The sequence below is a fragment of the Xenopus laevis genome, chromosome 3L, assembly GCF_017654675.1.
Source record: "Xenopus laevis strain J_2021 chromosome 3L, Xenopus_laevis_v10.1, whole genome shotgun sequence".
Taxonomy (NCBI): domain Eukaryota; kingdom Metazoa; phylum Chordata; class Amphibia; order Anura; family Pipidae; genus Xenopus; species Xenopus laevis.
In genome coordinates, this window is record NC_054375.1 from 46204893 (window position 1) to 46220399 (window position 15507).

Here is a 15507-nt window from a genome sequence, read left to right on the forward strand (position 1 = left end):
CTCCAGGAGGTGACGCCATTCTTCAAGGGCAAGCTTGACTGCCAAGAGTTCTCGATTTCCGACATCATAGTTCTGCTCTGCGGATGAGAACTTCTTGGAGAAAAACGCACAGGGGTGCAATTTTCCATCAGTGGAGTGTCTCTGAGACAGGATAGCTCCGGCTCCGACTTCAGAAGCATCAACTTCGATGCAGAAGGGTAGTGCAGGATTGGGATGTCGAAGAACAGGAGCGGACGTGAAGGCCTCTTTCAAGGACTGAAAGGCTTCTATGGCAGATGGAGGCCACAGACTGGGTTTACCCCCTTTCCGGATGAGGGCCAGGATAGGTGCAATGCGGGAAGAGAACCCCCGGATGAACTGTCGATAATAATTAGCAAATCCGATGAATCTCTGGATTGCTTTGGTACTCAGTGGGAGAGGCCACTCCTGGATGGCCGACACTTTCACGGGGTCCATCTCAAATCCCTCTGGAGAGATAATGTATCCTAGGAAGGGGATCTTGGATACCTCGAAAACACACTTCTCCAACTTGGCGAAGAGAGAGTTCTTCCTCAGACGAGAGAGCACCTCCTTCACCTGGGAGCGATGACTTTCAAGGTCCTTGGAAAAGATCAGGATGTCATCCAAGTATACGACTACGAACCTTCCTAGGAGATCTCGGAACACATCATTAACAAACTCCTGGAAGACGGCAGGGGCATTGCATAGGCCGAAGGGCATAACGAGATATTCATAGTGCCCATCCCGAGTGTTGAATGCCGTCTTCCATTCGTCACCCTCCCGGATGCGAATGAGGTTGTAGGCCCCCCGGAGATCCAACTTGGAGAAAATCTTTGCCCCTTTCAGCTGGTCAAAGAGCTCGGCAATCAGGGCAGAGGGTATCTGTTTTTCACGGTGATCTTATTCAGACCCCGATAGTCTATACAAGGCCGAAGGCCTCCGTCCTTCTTCTCCACGAAGAAGAACCCAGCCCCTGCAGGAGAGGTAGAAGGGCGGATAAACCCCTGCTGGAGATTTTCTTGGATGTACTCCTTCATAGCGGTAGTCTCTGCAGGAGAGAGAGGGTAGGTGCGCCCTCTGGGGGCATAGCTCCTGGCAGGAGTTCAACCGGACAGTCGTAGGAGCGATGTGGGGGAAGGAACTCTGCAGACTTTTTACAAAACACATCGGAAAATCCCTTGTAAGTGGAGGGCAAAGTCTTTAGTTCCGCAGTGGAGACATTCACCTTCTCAAGGGGTCTTGGCGGAAGGCAATGTTGCAGGCAAAATAAACTCCAACGAGAGATCTGCCCAGTGGACCAGTCTATGGTGGGGTTGTGCAGACGTAACCACGGAAGACCCAATATTACTGGAGTAGAAGGGCAGGGAATGATGAAGAAAGAAAGTTTTTCTTGATGCAGCGCCCCAACTTGTACAGATAGTTCCGCCGTGAACATTGTGACGAATTCAAACTCCAGGGGTTTGTCATCTATGGCGGTAATTCGCAGGGTGAAGACAATGGAAGCAGGGGAATCTTCATGCGTTCGGCAAAGAAGGCGTCCATGAAATTGCCATCTGCTCCGGAGTCAAGGAAGGCCCTTTCGAAGACAGACTTACTTGCCAGGTGAATCTGCAAAGGAAGGAGAAGTCTGCGTGAATTTTCTTGATACTTCTCCTGAGGCCTTCGAGTGATGCCCCCTACATGAGAAACCTGAGACATACCTCGGGGTACAAAACTCTTGGCTTTGGCAGGACAGGCGTTGGCAAAATGGGAATGCCCACCACAGTACAAACAGAGACCTGCCATACGTCTTCGGAGTCTTTCCTGCTCGGAGAGGCGAGCCTTTCCTACTTGCATAGGTTCCTCCAGGGAGACGTGGACACATGAGTCACAGGGACAGTGGGTGCTTGTAGAATCGGCCTTTGAAAGCGAGGGGCCAACATGGGAGAAAATCGTCTGCTGCGCTCTCTCTCCACCTGGTGTTCTCTGAGACGGATGTCCACCTTAATAGATAGAGCAATCAGTCCTTCCAGGGTGTCAGGAGTCTCTCTGGAGACGAGATCATCTTTGATGCGGATGGATAGGCCTTGGTAGTATACGGCCTTGTAAGCGTCATCACACCAGGAAGTCTCCGCCATCAGTGTTCGGAAGTCTATAGCGTACTCATTGACACTGCGGCTTCCCTGCCGGAGCTGCAAGAGACGGGCAGGGGCGTTCGTAACCCGACCTGGAGCATCAAAGACTGTGCGAAAAGCTTGGAGAAAGTCTTTAACATCATAAGTCACCGGGGAATTCTTCTCCCAAAGAGACGTTGCCCACTCCAGTGGCTTGCCTTCCAATCGAGACATCACATAACCCACCTTGGAACGCTCACTTGGAAACTGTGTGGGTTGGAACTCAAATTGAATTTGGCATTGTGTGGCAAATCCCCTGCAGGCTTGTGGGTCCCCACTGAAGCGAGGGGGAGGTGGAATGCGAGGCTCACCTGTCGGGTAGCTTGCGTTCGTAGAGGCTGCCGCCATGGGGGGATCTCCAGTAAGTGGAGCAGCGGAGGGCGTAGAAGGCACTTGAGCTAGCAGGACATCGAGTGCTTGCCCAATGCGAACCTGCTGGTTTTCGTAGTCCTCCATGCGGGATGCCAGTCCGCGGAGCGCTCGTCCGACATGAGGTGTGGCTTCCTCAGAAGGATCCATGGCCCGAAAATAATGTCAGGGAGCCGGGAGCCCCCTCTGGGGAGTAGTCCGGATCTAGGAGGAAGCCCCTCAGGAGGGATCAGGGTCGTGGTATCCAGGGGTAAGACAAGAGAATAATCAAAGTCCAAGCACAGGTCAAAAGACAGGCGGAATACAAACAAAGTCCAGAGCCAGGCAGGGGGTCAATGGCAGGCAGAGTATCAGCGAAGTCCAGGTCCAGGCAAGGGGTCACAACAAGGAATCAGGCAGATATAAGCAGGGAACACAGCAAGGGAACCCAGGAAACTCTCAGGGAACAGAATCCTATTTTCGGGCGCCATCTTGGCGCCTCAGGCGTCCTTTTATGTTTGAATTTGGCGCCCTTGCGCCAGCGTCAGCGCGCCTGCGACCGTCGCGCCGCGCTGACGTCACGGCGCCGGCGTCGGAACCCACGTGGGTTGCCTGGGCGCCGCCATCTTGGAATCTTTGCCGCCGGGAGCGGACGCGACTCCTCGCGCTCCCGGCGGTCTTGACAACATGACACATATAGGGGAAGCATTCCTCCAGCAACTACCTAAAGATGCTGAGAGTGTAAAAACATTTGCAGCAAAAAAAGCAAAACCTGGGCATTTTTATTTTAAGTATAGAATGCATGGGAATAAATAGTCACAAAGAATTTTGGGAGACACCCAATTCTGGTTGCCCTACAGACAACCACATCAAGAAACTGTTTCTGACTCACAGAAAAAAATTAAAAAAAAGTTTCTTTGTTGATGTAATTGTGTTTGTGGGAAAAACAGGGCTGCACATGTAAATGCTGATTATTTTTAGTACTTCAAACGCCCATGGCACATGGCAGAGCTCAACATAAGGAAACAGTTAACATTTCATTACAGAGTCAAAGTACAGCCATTAGAATTGTTTGCTTTTCAGAGTTATTTTAATGCTTGTTACAAAATTTTACAAATTGAAGAAGCCACAAAGATGTTGACAGGGAATTTTTGATTGTCAAGAGACCAACATGCAGCCAGGAGCAGGCGGTCCTTTCATTCTGAGTACCTTCGGTCATAAAACTACTGGAGTGCTGGACAAAAAATCCAATATGTAGCACAAGGTAGGGCCGGGAGGAGGGGCGCCTACGTGTTTCCCCCTGCCCACCTCCTTAGAATTGAGTGTTAGCTAACACAGGCAGTGTTTATTCAAACCGCAGTCTCTGCACTCTAAAACTGAACATTGAGGCCCCATACAGTGGGCAGAGTGCATAAAAATGGCTGATTGAGCCCTATTTTTGCACTTTGCAAACTGCAAGGAGCATCACAAATAAGGCCTCAAATGTTTATTTATATGAGATTCACTTAAAATCTACATTTTTGCCATTTGGACCCATTGTCTGCATTAAAGGGAACCCATCAACCCAAAAAAATTCAAAATCCTATTTTATCACATTAGTCAAGCAAAATAATTGAATTACACTATTTAAATTCAATATATAAATTATATTCCACATTCCCTTTACCATTTAATTGTGTAGCCAGTGCATGGGGAGGGACATCAGGTCCCCCATTCTAGTGCACAAACAAGATTCTGAGATGATACAAGGCTTGTTTTAATAACAGTGTCCACAAAATGGCTCCTGCCTGCTTGCTGTAATTATGAATTCCCAGACTGAAGGAAACAAGATTCAAATAATCACCTGACCAGAAATACTACTACTCTAAGGGGCCGATTCACTAAGGGTCAAATATCGAGGGTTAATTAACCCTCGATATTCGACTAGGAATTAAAATCCTTCGACTTCGAATATCGAAGTCGAAGGATTTAGCGCAGATAATTCCTGCGATCGACTGATAAAATCCTTCGATTCGAAAAATTTTAATCCAACGATCGAAGGAATATCCTTCGATCAAAAAAAGTTAGCCAAGCCTATGGGGACCTTCCCCATAGGCTAACATTGACTTCGGTAGCTTTTAGATGGCGAACTAGGGGACGAAGTTCTTTTTAAAGAGACAGTACTTTGACTATCGAATGGTCGAACGATTTTTACTTCGAATCCTTCGATTCGAAGTCGTAGTTGAAAGTCGAAGTAGCCCATTCGATGGTCGAAGTAGCCCAAAAAAACGTCGAAATTCTACGTTTTTTACCTTCGAATCCTTCACTCGAAGTTAGTGAATCGGCCCCTAACTGTAACAGAAAGAAATGTGGAAGCAAAAGACATGTGGGGTAGATATGACCCAAGCAAGAATGAGCGCCATTGTACTTAGTATGACATATTGGATGCAATTGCCACAAGTGCAGCACTGAGCGCAGTCGCAATGATATTGGAATTTTGTGGGTAAAAAAATGGCGATTCGTATCTGAACTTGCACTTTGCACATAGCAGTTGTGGTCGCAAATAAGCAATCTCATCTGCTAAATCAATTCAAGATTTCACCATAGACTTCAGTGGCGTTTGTTCGTAATAATCCATGAGATCATTTTCTACATCTAACAGAATACAGCCCGGTATATCACTTATAAGTGAAACCGCACATTTTCTAGTTTGCACCAGTGTTCAGTGTTTGTAACAAAACTTTAGTGAATAAGTCAATGTATTTGCTCCAAAAATACGGAACTTTTAATCTGGTTTTACAAAACCACAAAACATAGTTATAATTTACAATGTGGTACCTTTATAATGAAGAATATTAATTTGTTAATTCATTTTTTATTGAAGTGAACTTTTTTTTACCAGTTTAAAAATTTTACTGCATTCCCCCAATAGGCTTCTCAGTTGGATGCAAACAATTATTAAACCTCAAATGTATCTGGTCAAATCTTTATAGAAGAAAACTCAAGTTTTTCGAGGAAAAAAACCACACACGTTGTTAGGGATTTATTATACCCCAAAGCTGCTAAAAATCTTAATCCGAAAATACGCCATCTTAAACTTGTCGAGGTCATGTAGAAGTCAATGGCAGATGTCCATAAAGTTGTTTCTTGACAAAACTCCATTAAAGATCGTAAGTTTCGAAATGAACGCTCGAGTTTGTCACATCGTTTCTTTGGTCTGACTTTTTTGCGAAGAATTATTGATAAATGAGATAAATTCATAGATGTGTGTTAGGCTGAATTTGTTTTAATAAAAAGTTGAGATTGATTTGAGTTTTAGTAAATAACCTCCATACTGTGCTGTACTTGTTGACCATAAAGAAGTAGTTCTTATTGGCTGACCACTAAGAGAATATTATTGTTGTCCTTCAAAATTGTGAAAATTTCAGACTTGTCCTAGGTATATACAAAATATTACTGCCTAAGCTTGAGGTGAGGTCCAAGTCCAATTAGATTTGAGTGTGTCTCTGAGATTAGTGCTAGATTTAATTTTTCCATGGGGTGTACCTGCAGGAATGCCTTCACTGTAATATCTGAAATTCTAACAATAATTTCTCCATAAGAAACTTGGACATTCTTCAGCTCAATTGAGCATATTAAAGGGAATTTTGTGATAGTTCTTCTTTAAGAAAGTCTTTCTGTAGCATGAGATGCATGTAAAGTAAAGGTTGCACCAATTCTGTCATGAAGGAAAAGGCAATGCACAGCAAAACTGCTTCAAGTGGAGTGATTTATGAGCTAGCCTGAGCGCCAGGAAGGCTTAGATTTATTGCCTGCATTGGATTAATGTAAACGCATGCTATGTAAGGGTCTTAAAGCATTTCACTGAAGCAGCACAAAGCCAAAAAAGAATGGTCATGTCTATGAATTGCTGTGACCTGAAATAAACCAAATGCTGTTATATATATGTCAGCAGTCTTTGAGCAGGGGTGATGGCAGAGATAAATTATTTAATGCCGCTGGGCATATTATATACTTATGTAAAATAACATCTGCAGTAGGGCCTTATCATTTTTGTAAAATTTTAAAGAGAAACACTGATAAAACTGTACTGAGTAAAGCAAAGTGCATTTGGCTTCGGCAAGAATATTCACTGTTGGAAGAGTAGCTGTATATATTTGCTGGATCAAAGATAACAAACAGTACTACAAAACTCATATTGGAGACAGTCCACCCTACTTAGTTATTTATATGGGCTGGACAACAATCGGATTATTGCAGTGGATAGTGCCCCCTAACCATGCCTTTTTACAGGACATAGCTTGGAAATGCTGCCAGGCCTAACTGTTCTACTGATTGATATTACTGGATAACAGTCTTTACTTTATTGCACTAGGATAGAAAACCATTCTCTAGGCCGGGAGTCCTTTTTTACCCATGAGTCACAACCAATTGTAATAAGAGTTAGGGACAGGCATCAAGCCCAGGCCTAGGGCAGCATGATTTTAGGGGGCGGCATGAAGCCTAACCACACCCACATTGGTTCAGAAAAACTAGGGATGTGCAGGAAATACAATAGTTTTTTTAAATTTCCGTGCACCAATCCCCATTGCTTCAGGTCAGATGGTAAAAATATAATCGAATAAAAGGGAGGGGATGGGGGCAATGAATGACAGTGGGCCTAGCGGTGCCCACTGTTTGAATCCGGCCCTGGTTAGGTAGCAACACAAGCATGAACAAAGTTCAAGGGGGTGGCAAATAAGGGCTGTGGTTGGCTATTTGGTAGCCCCTATGTGGACTGGTAGCCTACAGGAGGCTCTGTTTGGCAGTACACATGGTTTTTATGCAACCAAAACCTGTCTCCAAGTCTGGAATTCAAAAGTAAGCACCTGCTTTGAGGCCAGTGGGAGCAATAGCCAAGATGTTGATGAGCAACATGTTGCTCACAAACTACTGGTTGAGGATCACTGCTCTTGGTCTTATAGTGCAGTTTTGAGAAAGGTGGGGCATTTGCACACCAAAGACCTTCTTGTCAAAGTTTCTAGAGAGCAGAAGGTTGATTCCACTCAATAGCAGCCAAGAAATAAACCTGAGAATCTGGCTCGCCCAGCTTGCTAATAAAAAGAGATTTTTGTCCAGTGGTTGTTAGATTTCCAGTGAAAAGCAACCTAACTAAGTGTTGAACTGGATAAACTCCCATACACAATGGGAATAAATGATAAAAGAAGGGAATGTCTGTTCTTGTATAGGTATTGTTCATCAAACTCGTGTACCTGAATAGAACCTTAATAAACTTCAAATCTTTTTAGTCCAGTTAGCGTAGAACTTCAGAAGCTTTGCTGTCATTGATGGTTTGGAACTGATGCATTGTCCGTGCTGCTAGGAAGGCAACCCTATTATGTATGGCAGTTAATTGAAACATCATTTAGTGCTATATGTATGGCACACATAGATTGCAGTGATAGTCTTGCACAGGACCTACCCATAAGTAAAGAAAGACTGGGGGAGGATAAACTGGCGCATTACAAATAAGCAACCTTTACACATAAAATATCTGTATATCTGTACCTTGGTATTCTAGGTATAGTAGATCACAATAAGGGGCATATTTACTAAGCTCGAGTGAAAGATTCGAATGAAAAATACTTCGATTTTCAAAGTATTTTTTCGGCTACTTCGACCATCGAATTCGCTACTTCGACCTTCGACTATGACTTCGAATCGAACGATTCAAACTAAAAATCGTTTGACTATTCGACCATTCGACAGTCGAAGTACTGTCTCTTTAAAAAAAACTTCGACCCCCTACTTCGCCACCTAAAACCTACCGAGGTGCAATGTTAGCCTATGGGGAAGGTCCCCATAGGCTTTCCTAGGTTTTTTGATCAAAGGAAGATCGTTCATCGATGGATTAAAATCCTTCGAATTATTCGATTCGAAGGATTTAATTGTTCGATCGAACGATTATTCCTTCAATTATTCCTTCGATCAAACGATATTCGACCAATAGTAAATGTGCCCCATATATGTCATCTTATTTATATCCTTAGCCATAGTGTGTACATATGGTATTACGACAAGCCAGTTACGAAAACAAAAGCGCACTGCAAAGGCTCAAAAGTTCTCTATGAAGACTATCAAAGTCTTTTTGTTGCTTATTTTTCTTTGTGTTGCATAAGAAATGTTTAGCTGCTTGTGAGTAGCACAGTAGTAAAAAGAACAAAGGTGAAGAAAAAGAGAAAAAAAGGCATAGAATATTTTTATGCTTTAGCGAAGCAAAAGCATAACCTTTAGAGTGCAAGGTGTGGCTAAGCAATAACATACCAAACACTAACAAAGTAGCAGCTGCGTGTAAATCCTACTCCTCCCTTGCGTTAGACGTTAATAGGAGAGAGTTATAATGTTTTAACGCTCACTAGCAGCCATTCAAAAAGAGAATTCAGGGTCAATTTCAACTTATTTTTCACATTTCAAGCCAACTTTCAGGCTTTACCAGTTAAACTTGTCAGGTGCTGTCTCAGAACGCTCCTTACTCCCTAGAGGAGCAGAGAAGAAAGATTTCATTTTATATTTCTTGCCTGTTCATTTACATCTAGTGCTAGGTAGTTTGAGGAGAACAAATCAGACTTAGCAGGGGAATTGGCCGGTCTACAAGGCAGAGGTGAGAGGAATCATTATTTTGTATGTGGAAAATAAATGGACCATGAAACCTATAGGAAACACCAGAAGAAATGAAAATGTTATAAACACAACCCATCATTAAAAGCAGAACGCAGATTTATATCATAAATGAGAGAGCAAGAAAGGAAAAACACGTTGCAGTGCTGAATTTGAAATGATTTATTACTCTTCATCTAATAAAACTCTGCACAGTCTCTGATTTTGACAGAACAGCTTTGAAAATTTGGCCACTGACCATACTGGCCATACTGAACACAGATGTAGATATTCAGTGATGAGTCTCAACGGTGGAACTTTGGGGGCTTCTGGCCAGAATCAGCAGATTGGGAAATCCTTTAATTCTCTTAATATTTTACCTTAATGCTCATGATAATTAGGATGATGTCTCAGCACTTATTCATGGCTCCAGGTTTTCACCCAACCTGTCATGAACCATCAGTAATGAAAAACGAGCAATCTCCATAGCAGCAAATTTAGCCGCTGTTCGAAGGCTCTTCACACTAAATAGTCTAATCATATAGTAAGTCTTTTAATGGCTCTGGCTCAGCAAGTTGTATTCTACTCCCAACAATGTAGAGTCATTACCTTGCTGCACACTTACCTTCACATGTGCCGGCATTACCCACTATCATCTTCTTTAAACTGATTCATGATGTTTCATGTGTATGCTACCATTGTCAAACCTCTTGGGTACCCTGCAGTGATAGCGTCTCATTAGTTCCTTGTTTATTAATACAGGTATGGGATCCATTATCCGGAAACCTGTTATCCAGAAAGCTCTGAATTAAGGGAAGGCCGTCTCCATTCTAATCAAATAATTACATTTTTTAAAAACAAAAAAATAATAAAAAAACAAACCTTGAGAGCCTTAGCCAACTCGCTAAAGTATTAAGTGACCCATCTGCTGGTGGAAAAAGGATTGAAAATTATACAGTGTATATACGTGTCAAAGGGTTACGAGAGTGGGGTAAAAATGAGGAAAGTACCCTGGGACAAAAGGTTTTTTTTTTAATGAAGAGGCTAATCAGTCCAAGAGTAAAAAAGGCAGCAATTTAAGGGGCAGATTTATCAAGGGTCTAATTTAGAGTTCATGGGAGTTTATAAAAGCTCCCATAAACTCCCATGAACTCGAAATTCGAAAAAAAAAATGACCAATTGAAATATATCAAAAAATTTAAAATTTTCATACTCGGGAGAATGGGATGGACTCGCAAACTGGAATCGAATTCGAGCCCCCCCTAGGCTAAAACAGCAACTCGGTAGGTTTAAGGTGGTGAATAATCAAATTCAAATTCTTAAAGGACCAGTACCTTTCGAAAATCAAATTTGATTTTTTTAAAAAAAAACTCAAATTGAATTTTAACTATTCCCTAGACCAATACCACTAAAAAAAACCTCAAAATTCAAATTTTCACTTCAACCCTTGATAAATCTCGAAGTTCGAAAAAATAACAACCAATCGAAATTTTAAAAAAAAAACGTATTTTTGAAATTTGGGTGAATCAGATTGACCCGCAAACTTGAATCAATTCTAATCAAATTCGAGAAATTCTCCAGAAAAAACGCGATTTTCAGGAAGGCTGCAAACAACTCCAAATTTATCCCAGGACTTCCCCATAGGCTAATACAGCAATTTGGCAGGTTTAAGGTGGCAAATAGTGGAATCAGAATTCTTAAAGGGCTAGCACATGATAAATTTCGATAATCTAATTCAAATTTTTAAAAAAAGACAAATTTTAACTATTCCCTAGTCGAATTTCACTAAAAAAAGAAATCGGACATTCGAATTCGAAAATTTGAATATTCGCTTCGACCCTTGAAAAATCTGCCCCTAAATGCCTGCAGCAAATTCCACAGTTTAGTCTTTCCTTCCTCTTCAATAAAACATCAAATAAAACATCTTCATTGTAGGTCCGGCTAGATTTGCTGTGCTATTTTTAAGAGTTCTTGCTATCTCAGTGGTTCACGTGCTGAACAAAACAAGACGAAGGACATGGTTAAAGCTGCAAAAAAAAACTGCAAAGAAAGAGGATGCTATTGATTCATTATTAATTCATTAACCAGAAGTTTCGCCTGTGATTTAAGTGCTACTTAAAGAAAGGCTCCAGGGGAATACAGTCATGCTTAAAGCATTTATTATGTCACAGTATTGCTGAATGAACGAGACGCAATGAGATTGTTAAACCACTGCCTCCACAAGTCTGCGTGGGAGTGTTTTTGACTGAATCAGTGGTTGTGTTCTTCCAGGAAGTATAGAAATGTAGAAATAGCAGCAGCAAATGGCAAGATACATCAATTAATATAGAGGGAAGATTGGCAATTGGCAAAATACGTCAGTTATTATAGAGAATGGATCAGCAATTGCCAAGATATGTCAGTTATTATAGATATAGATAGACAGAATATGTTCTACAGCAGGGGTCCCCAATCTTTTTTTACATGTGAGCCACATTCAAATGTAAAAAGAGTTGGGGAGCAACACAAGCATGAAAATGTCCCTTGGGGTAACAAATAAGGGCTGTGATCAGCTATTGGTAGCCCCTATGTGGACTGGCAGCCTACAAGAGGCTCTACTTGGCACTATAATTATGCAATTAAAACTTGCTCCAAGCCTGGAATTGAAAAATAAGCACCTGCTTTGAGGCCACTGGGAGCAACATCCAAGGGGTTGGTGAGCAACATGTTGCTCACAATCTACTGGTTGGGGATCACTGTTCTACAGAATGTTCTACAGTATATTCTGATGAAACTGGAGGTCCTTTTGATTTAATTTAGGAAGTATAGGTTTATTTAGCATCATTTGTATACTCAGTACTGTACATTTTTACACCACAGTTATAGTACAAACACTGCAAGGCAAAAATATAAATAGCACATGCCATCTGCAAGAGAGACAGAGGAAAGTAGGTTCCTATATATTTATGTATTTTTGCTTGTTTTTCACTCTGGAGAAAGGTTTCTGACTAAAACGCTGAGTAATAAATCTCTCCGTTTTGCATTTATATATTTGTTTGGCAATTCTTTAAGTGCTGTCTTTGTCACAGTATATATATAGCCCATCCGTGGAACACACAACCATGAGTTCAGCGATTGCCTGGGTACCAGTCTGGTTATAAATAATGAATTAAATCCCAAAGTGACGGCACTCGCAGGAAAATTGCAAGGACACAATTGAGTGAAACCAAGGAAGGTTTATTGTAATCCTACGTTTCGGTTCCTTATTGGAACCTTCGTCAGGGAAAGGAATTAAAACACAAGGAAAGGAAAGCTACGGAGCCATTTTATTGCCAATAGATTAGCTGCAATAGTGCTAGCTAGAATGCAATATTTATTCTGTAGAATGTTTTACCATACCTGAGTAAAAAGCTCTAGAAACTCTCTGTTTGTTTAGGATAGGAGATGCAGTATTAATGTGGTGTGACATCACTTCCTGCCTGAGTCTCTCCCTGCTCTGGGCTCAGATTACAGCAGAGAAGGGAGGGGGTGGGGGAAGAGGAGCAAACTGAGCATGCTCTTGCCCAGGGCAATGAGGTTTAAGCTGAAGGCAGGAAGTCTGATACAGAAGCCCATGTGTACACAATAGAAGGAAAGAAATGCAGTGTTTCTTTTGACAGGGGACTCAGAGCAGCACTACTTTGGGGGTTTACTGGTATATTTAGATGGACCTTTCTGATAAGGCTTACTTAGTTTTAACCTTTCCTTCTCCTTTAAATGGTGTCAAGATGGCGCAATCCACATGGTGTGCAGGTAGCAGGAGTACCCCACACGGGTTGTATTAACCCACATCCATAGATTACACCGGTCTTGCCATAAGCCTCCAGTTTGGCACTGTTTCAAGGACGATCTATTCTGCTATGTTCACTTGGCACCAAGGTGATACAGTACAGTCCAGAAGCGTTGTAAATCCTAAGCACCTGCCGTCCATTTCTAAGGGGCGACATAGGGTTAATACGGGTTCACCGCCAGCTTTAACTAGCTGCCGATGTCCCCCATTTGTCCCACAGCACCCCGGTCCCATTGGCCAAGTGAAGGCCTCTCTATGGCGTAATGAACAGCCCATCATGAAGGACTAGCGCATTGCCGGGCACGGACTTAGCGTATGCGTTGCTATGGAATGCGCCTCTGCTTCTGTTCACTGAACTGCCTGGTGCTTATTGAAGTTCCGGTCCGTCACTAGCAGAATAAAGGACGGGTAATTCAGCCATTACTTTGGCCTTTCACTTAAGCTTGGCATGACTTGGCAATTTGGATGTTGCCTTCAGGCAGCCCTTGTCCTACTATAATATGCGGTTTGATTTCTACCTGTGATACCGTTTTTATCCTAACACTGTCACGATTTCTTTGTGCACGGGTTGCTAGGCACCCTAGCAACCTAGTTTGGGAAAAGGGCTGTGTTCCCATAGCTCAGGGCTCTCCAGGGAAGTGATGGGCTGTGAGAGACTGGGCAGAAGAAGCTTTGCTGCCAGTAAGAGAGTTCCAGAGCTTGGAGCCTAAATCCCTTGTGGGGAAAGAAAGAGAAAAGGACTGGCAGAGGCTAGTGAGTCTGAATCCCAGGAGGGTAAGCCAGCAGGGCTGAGTGTGCAGGAACATTATTAAATCTGCTCTAATAGTATTTTTCAAAGTTTAGATTAAAAGTATCATTGACAATATTTTTCCCTAACCAAGAAAGGGTGCATCCAATTAATCCTCAAAAGAATGAAGATACATTGGAACTGTGATTTATATATTTTTTGTGAACTAGGCCATGTTTAGCAGCATGAGGGCCCACCGGGAGTTTTCCTGGTATCCCGGTGGGCCAGTCCGACACTGAGGGGCAGATTAATCAAAAGTCGAAGTGAAGGTTCGAAGTTAAAAACTTCGAATTTAGAAGTAATTTTTGGATACTTCGACCATCGAATAGTCCAACTTCGATTTGAAGTTGAAAAAAACTTCGAAATTCGAATATCGAAATTTATCATGTAATGTCTCTTTAAAACCTCGGCTTCAACCAGTCACCACCTAAAAGCTGCCGAAGTACTGTTTTAGCCTATGGGGGACCTCCTACAACCTGTATGGAGGACATTTGGGAAGTTTGGGAGACTGAAGTTCGAAGTTAAAAAAACATTGAATCGAAGGCGCTATTCCTTTCGATCGCACGATTCGAAGTAGGCCGAATGCGGACTACTTCGACCCCCAAAAACCTTCGACTTCTATTCGGTTGGTCTTTTTGAATTTGAAGTTCGAAGTTTTTTAACTTCAAACTTAGACCCTTGATAAATATGCCCCTGAGTCAGTGGCGTAACTAGATGTTACTGGGCCCCACAGCAAATTCATTTTATGGCCCCCAACATAACCACAAGTTGCCCTTTTTTACCAATATATATTGAAATTGCTCATTAATTAGGGCCTCATGGGGCCCCTATACCTCCTGGGCCCCCCTGCAGCCGCAGGGTCTGCTTCCTCTGTAGTTACGCCCCTGCCCTGAGTGTCTAAGTTGCACCATCTCCAAAATGTGCTGTGCTGTTTATCTGAGTCAGTTTAACTGATTTGTTTTTTGTGTACCATTTACGCTGTGCCAAATTGCTCAACAAATATGTAAATGATATGCAAAGCTTACTGCTTGTGTTAACAGCGATACTTTCACGGTTGCCACAGATTTAAAATATAAATTAGCTTACACGCTCTAATCAAAACATATAACAAGGCCCAATTCACAAAGCAAAATAGTGGTAATTTGACTGCAATAATAAGTAGCAGTGACCACTTTAAAGGCAACAGTTCCTCTGTGATCCCAATTTGTGTAGTTTATTTCTCAGATTTTGCAAGGTGACATGATCCTTTCTCTGTCCCTTTGAACAATGGTGCCATCTTTGTCATGCCTTATTTTTTCTAACCTGCCAACAGTCCATTAAGTTTAACCACTCCAAATGATATTCAGCACATATAGAGAAATACACAAAGGGGGTTGTGGGAGAAAAAGCAAAGTACAAGGCAAAGTTGATTATTCTGGGAGGCCAATTCTTTGACTAGGAGACACTTTATCCAAGAACTGCAACCATGCAGAGAGGTGCCAGCCAATGAAAAATAAAAATATGAATGTGAATAATAAAAAGGTCCCATAACTGGTTCACAAGACTCACCAGGTACTGGAAGAGGACCAGATGCATTGCCCTAAGCCTTCAGCTAGGGGAGCGAATCCAACCATATGTAAAAATGAATAGTAGTTTATTTATGTACTCCTAAAGGTAGACTACTAGGTTATTTACTAAACTTCTAAATTATCTGGTTGGGCATTTTGAGGCAAAAACTTACATTTCTCATGGGAAAGAAAACTTTTTTGAGATTTATTATACCCCTAATGCTGCAAAAAGCCTGAATCCTTAGCACT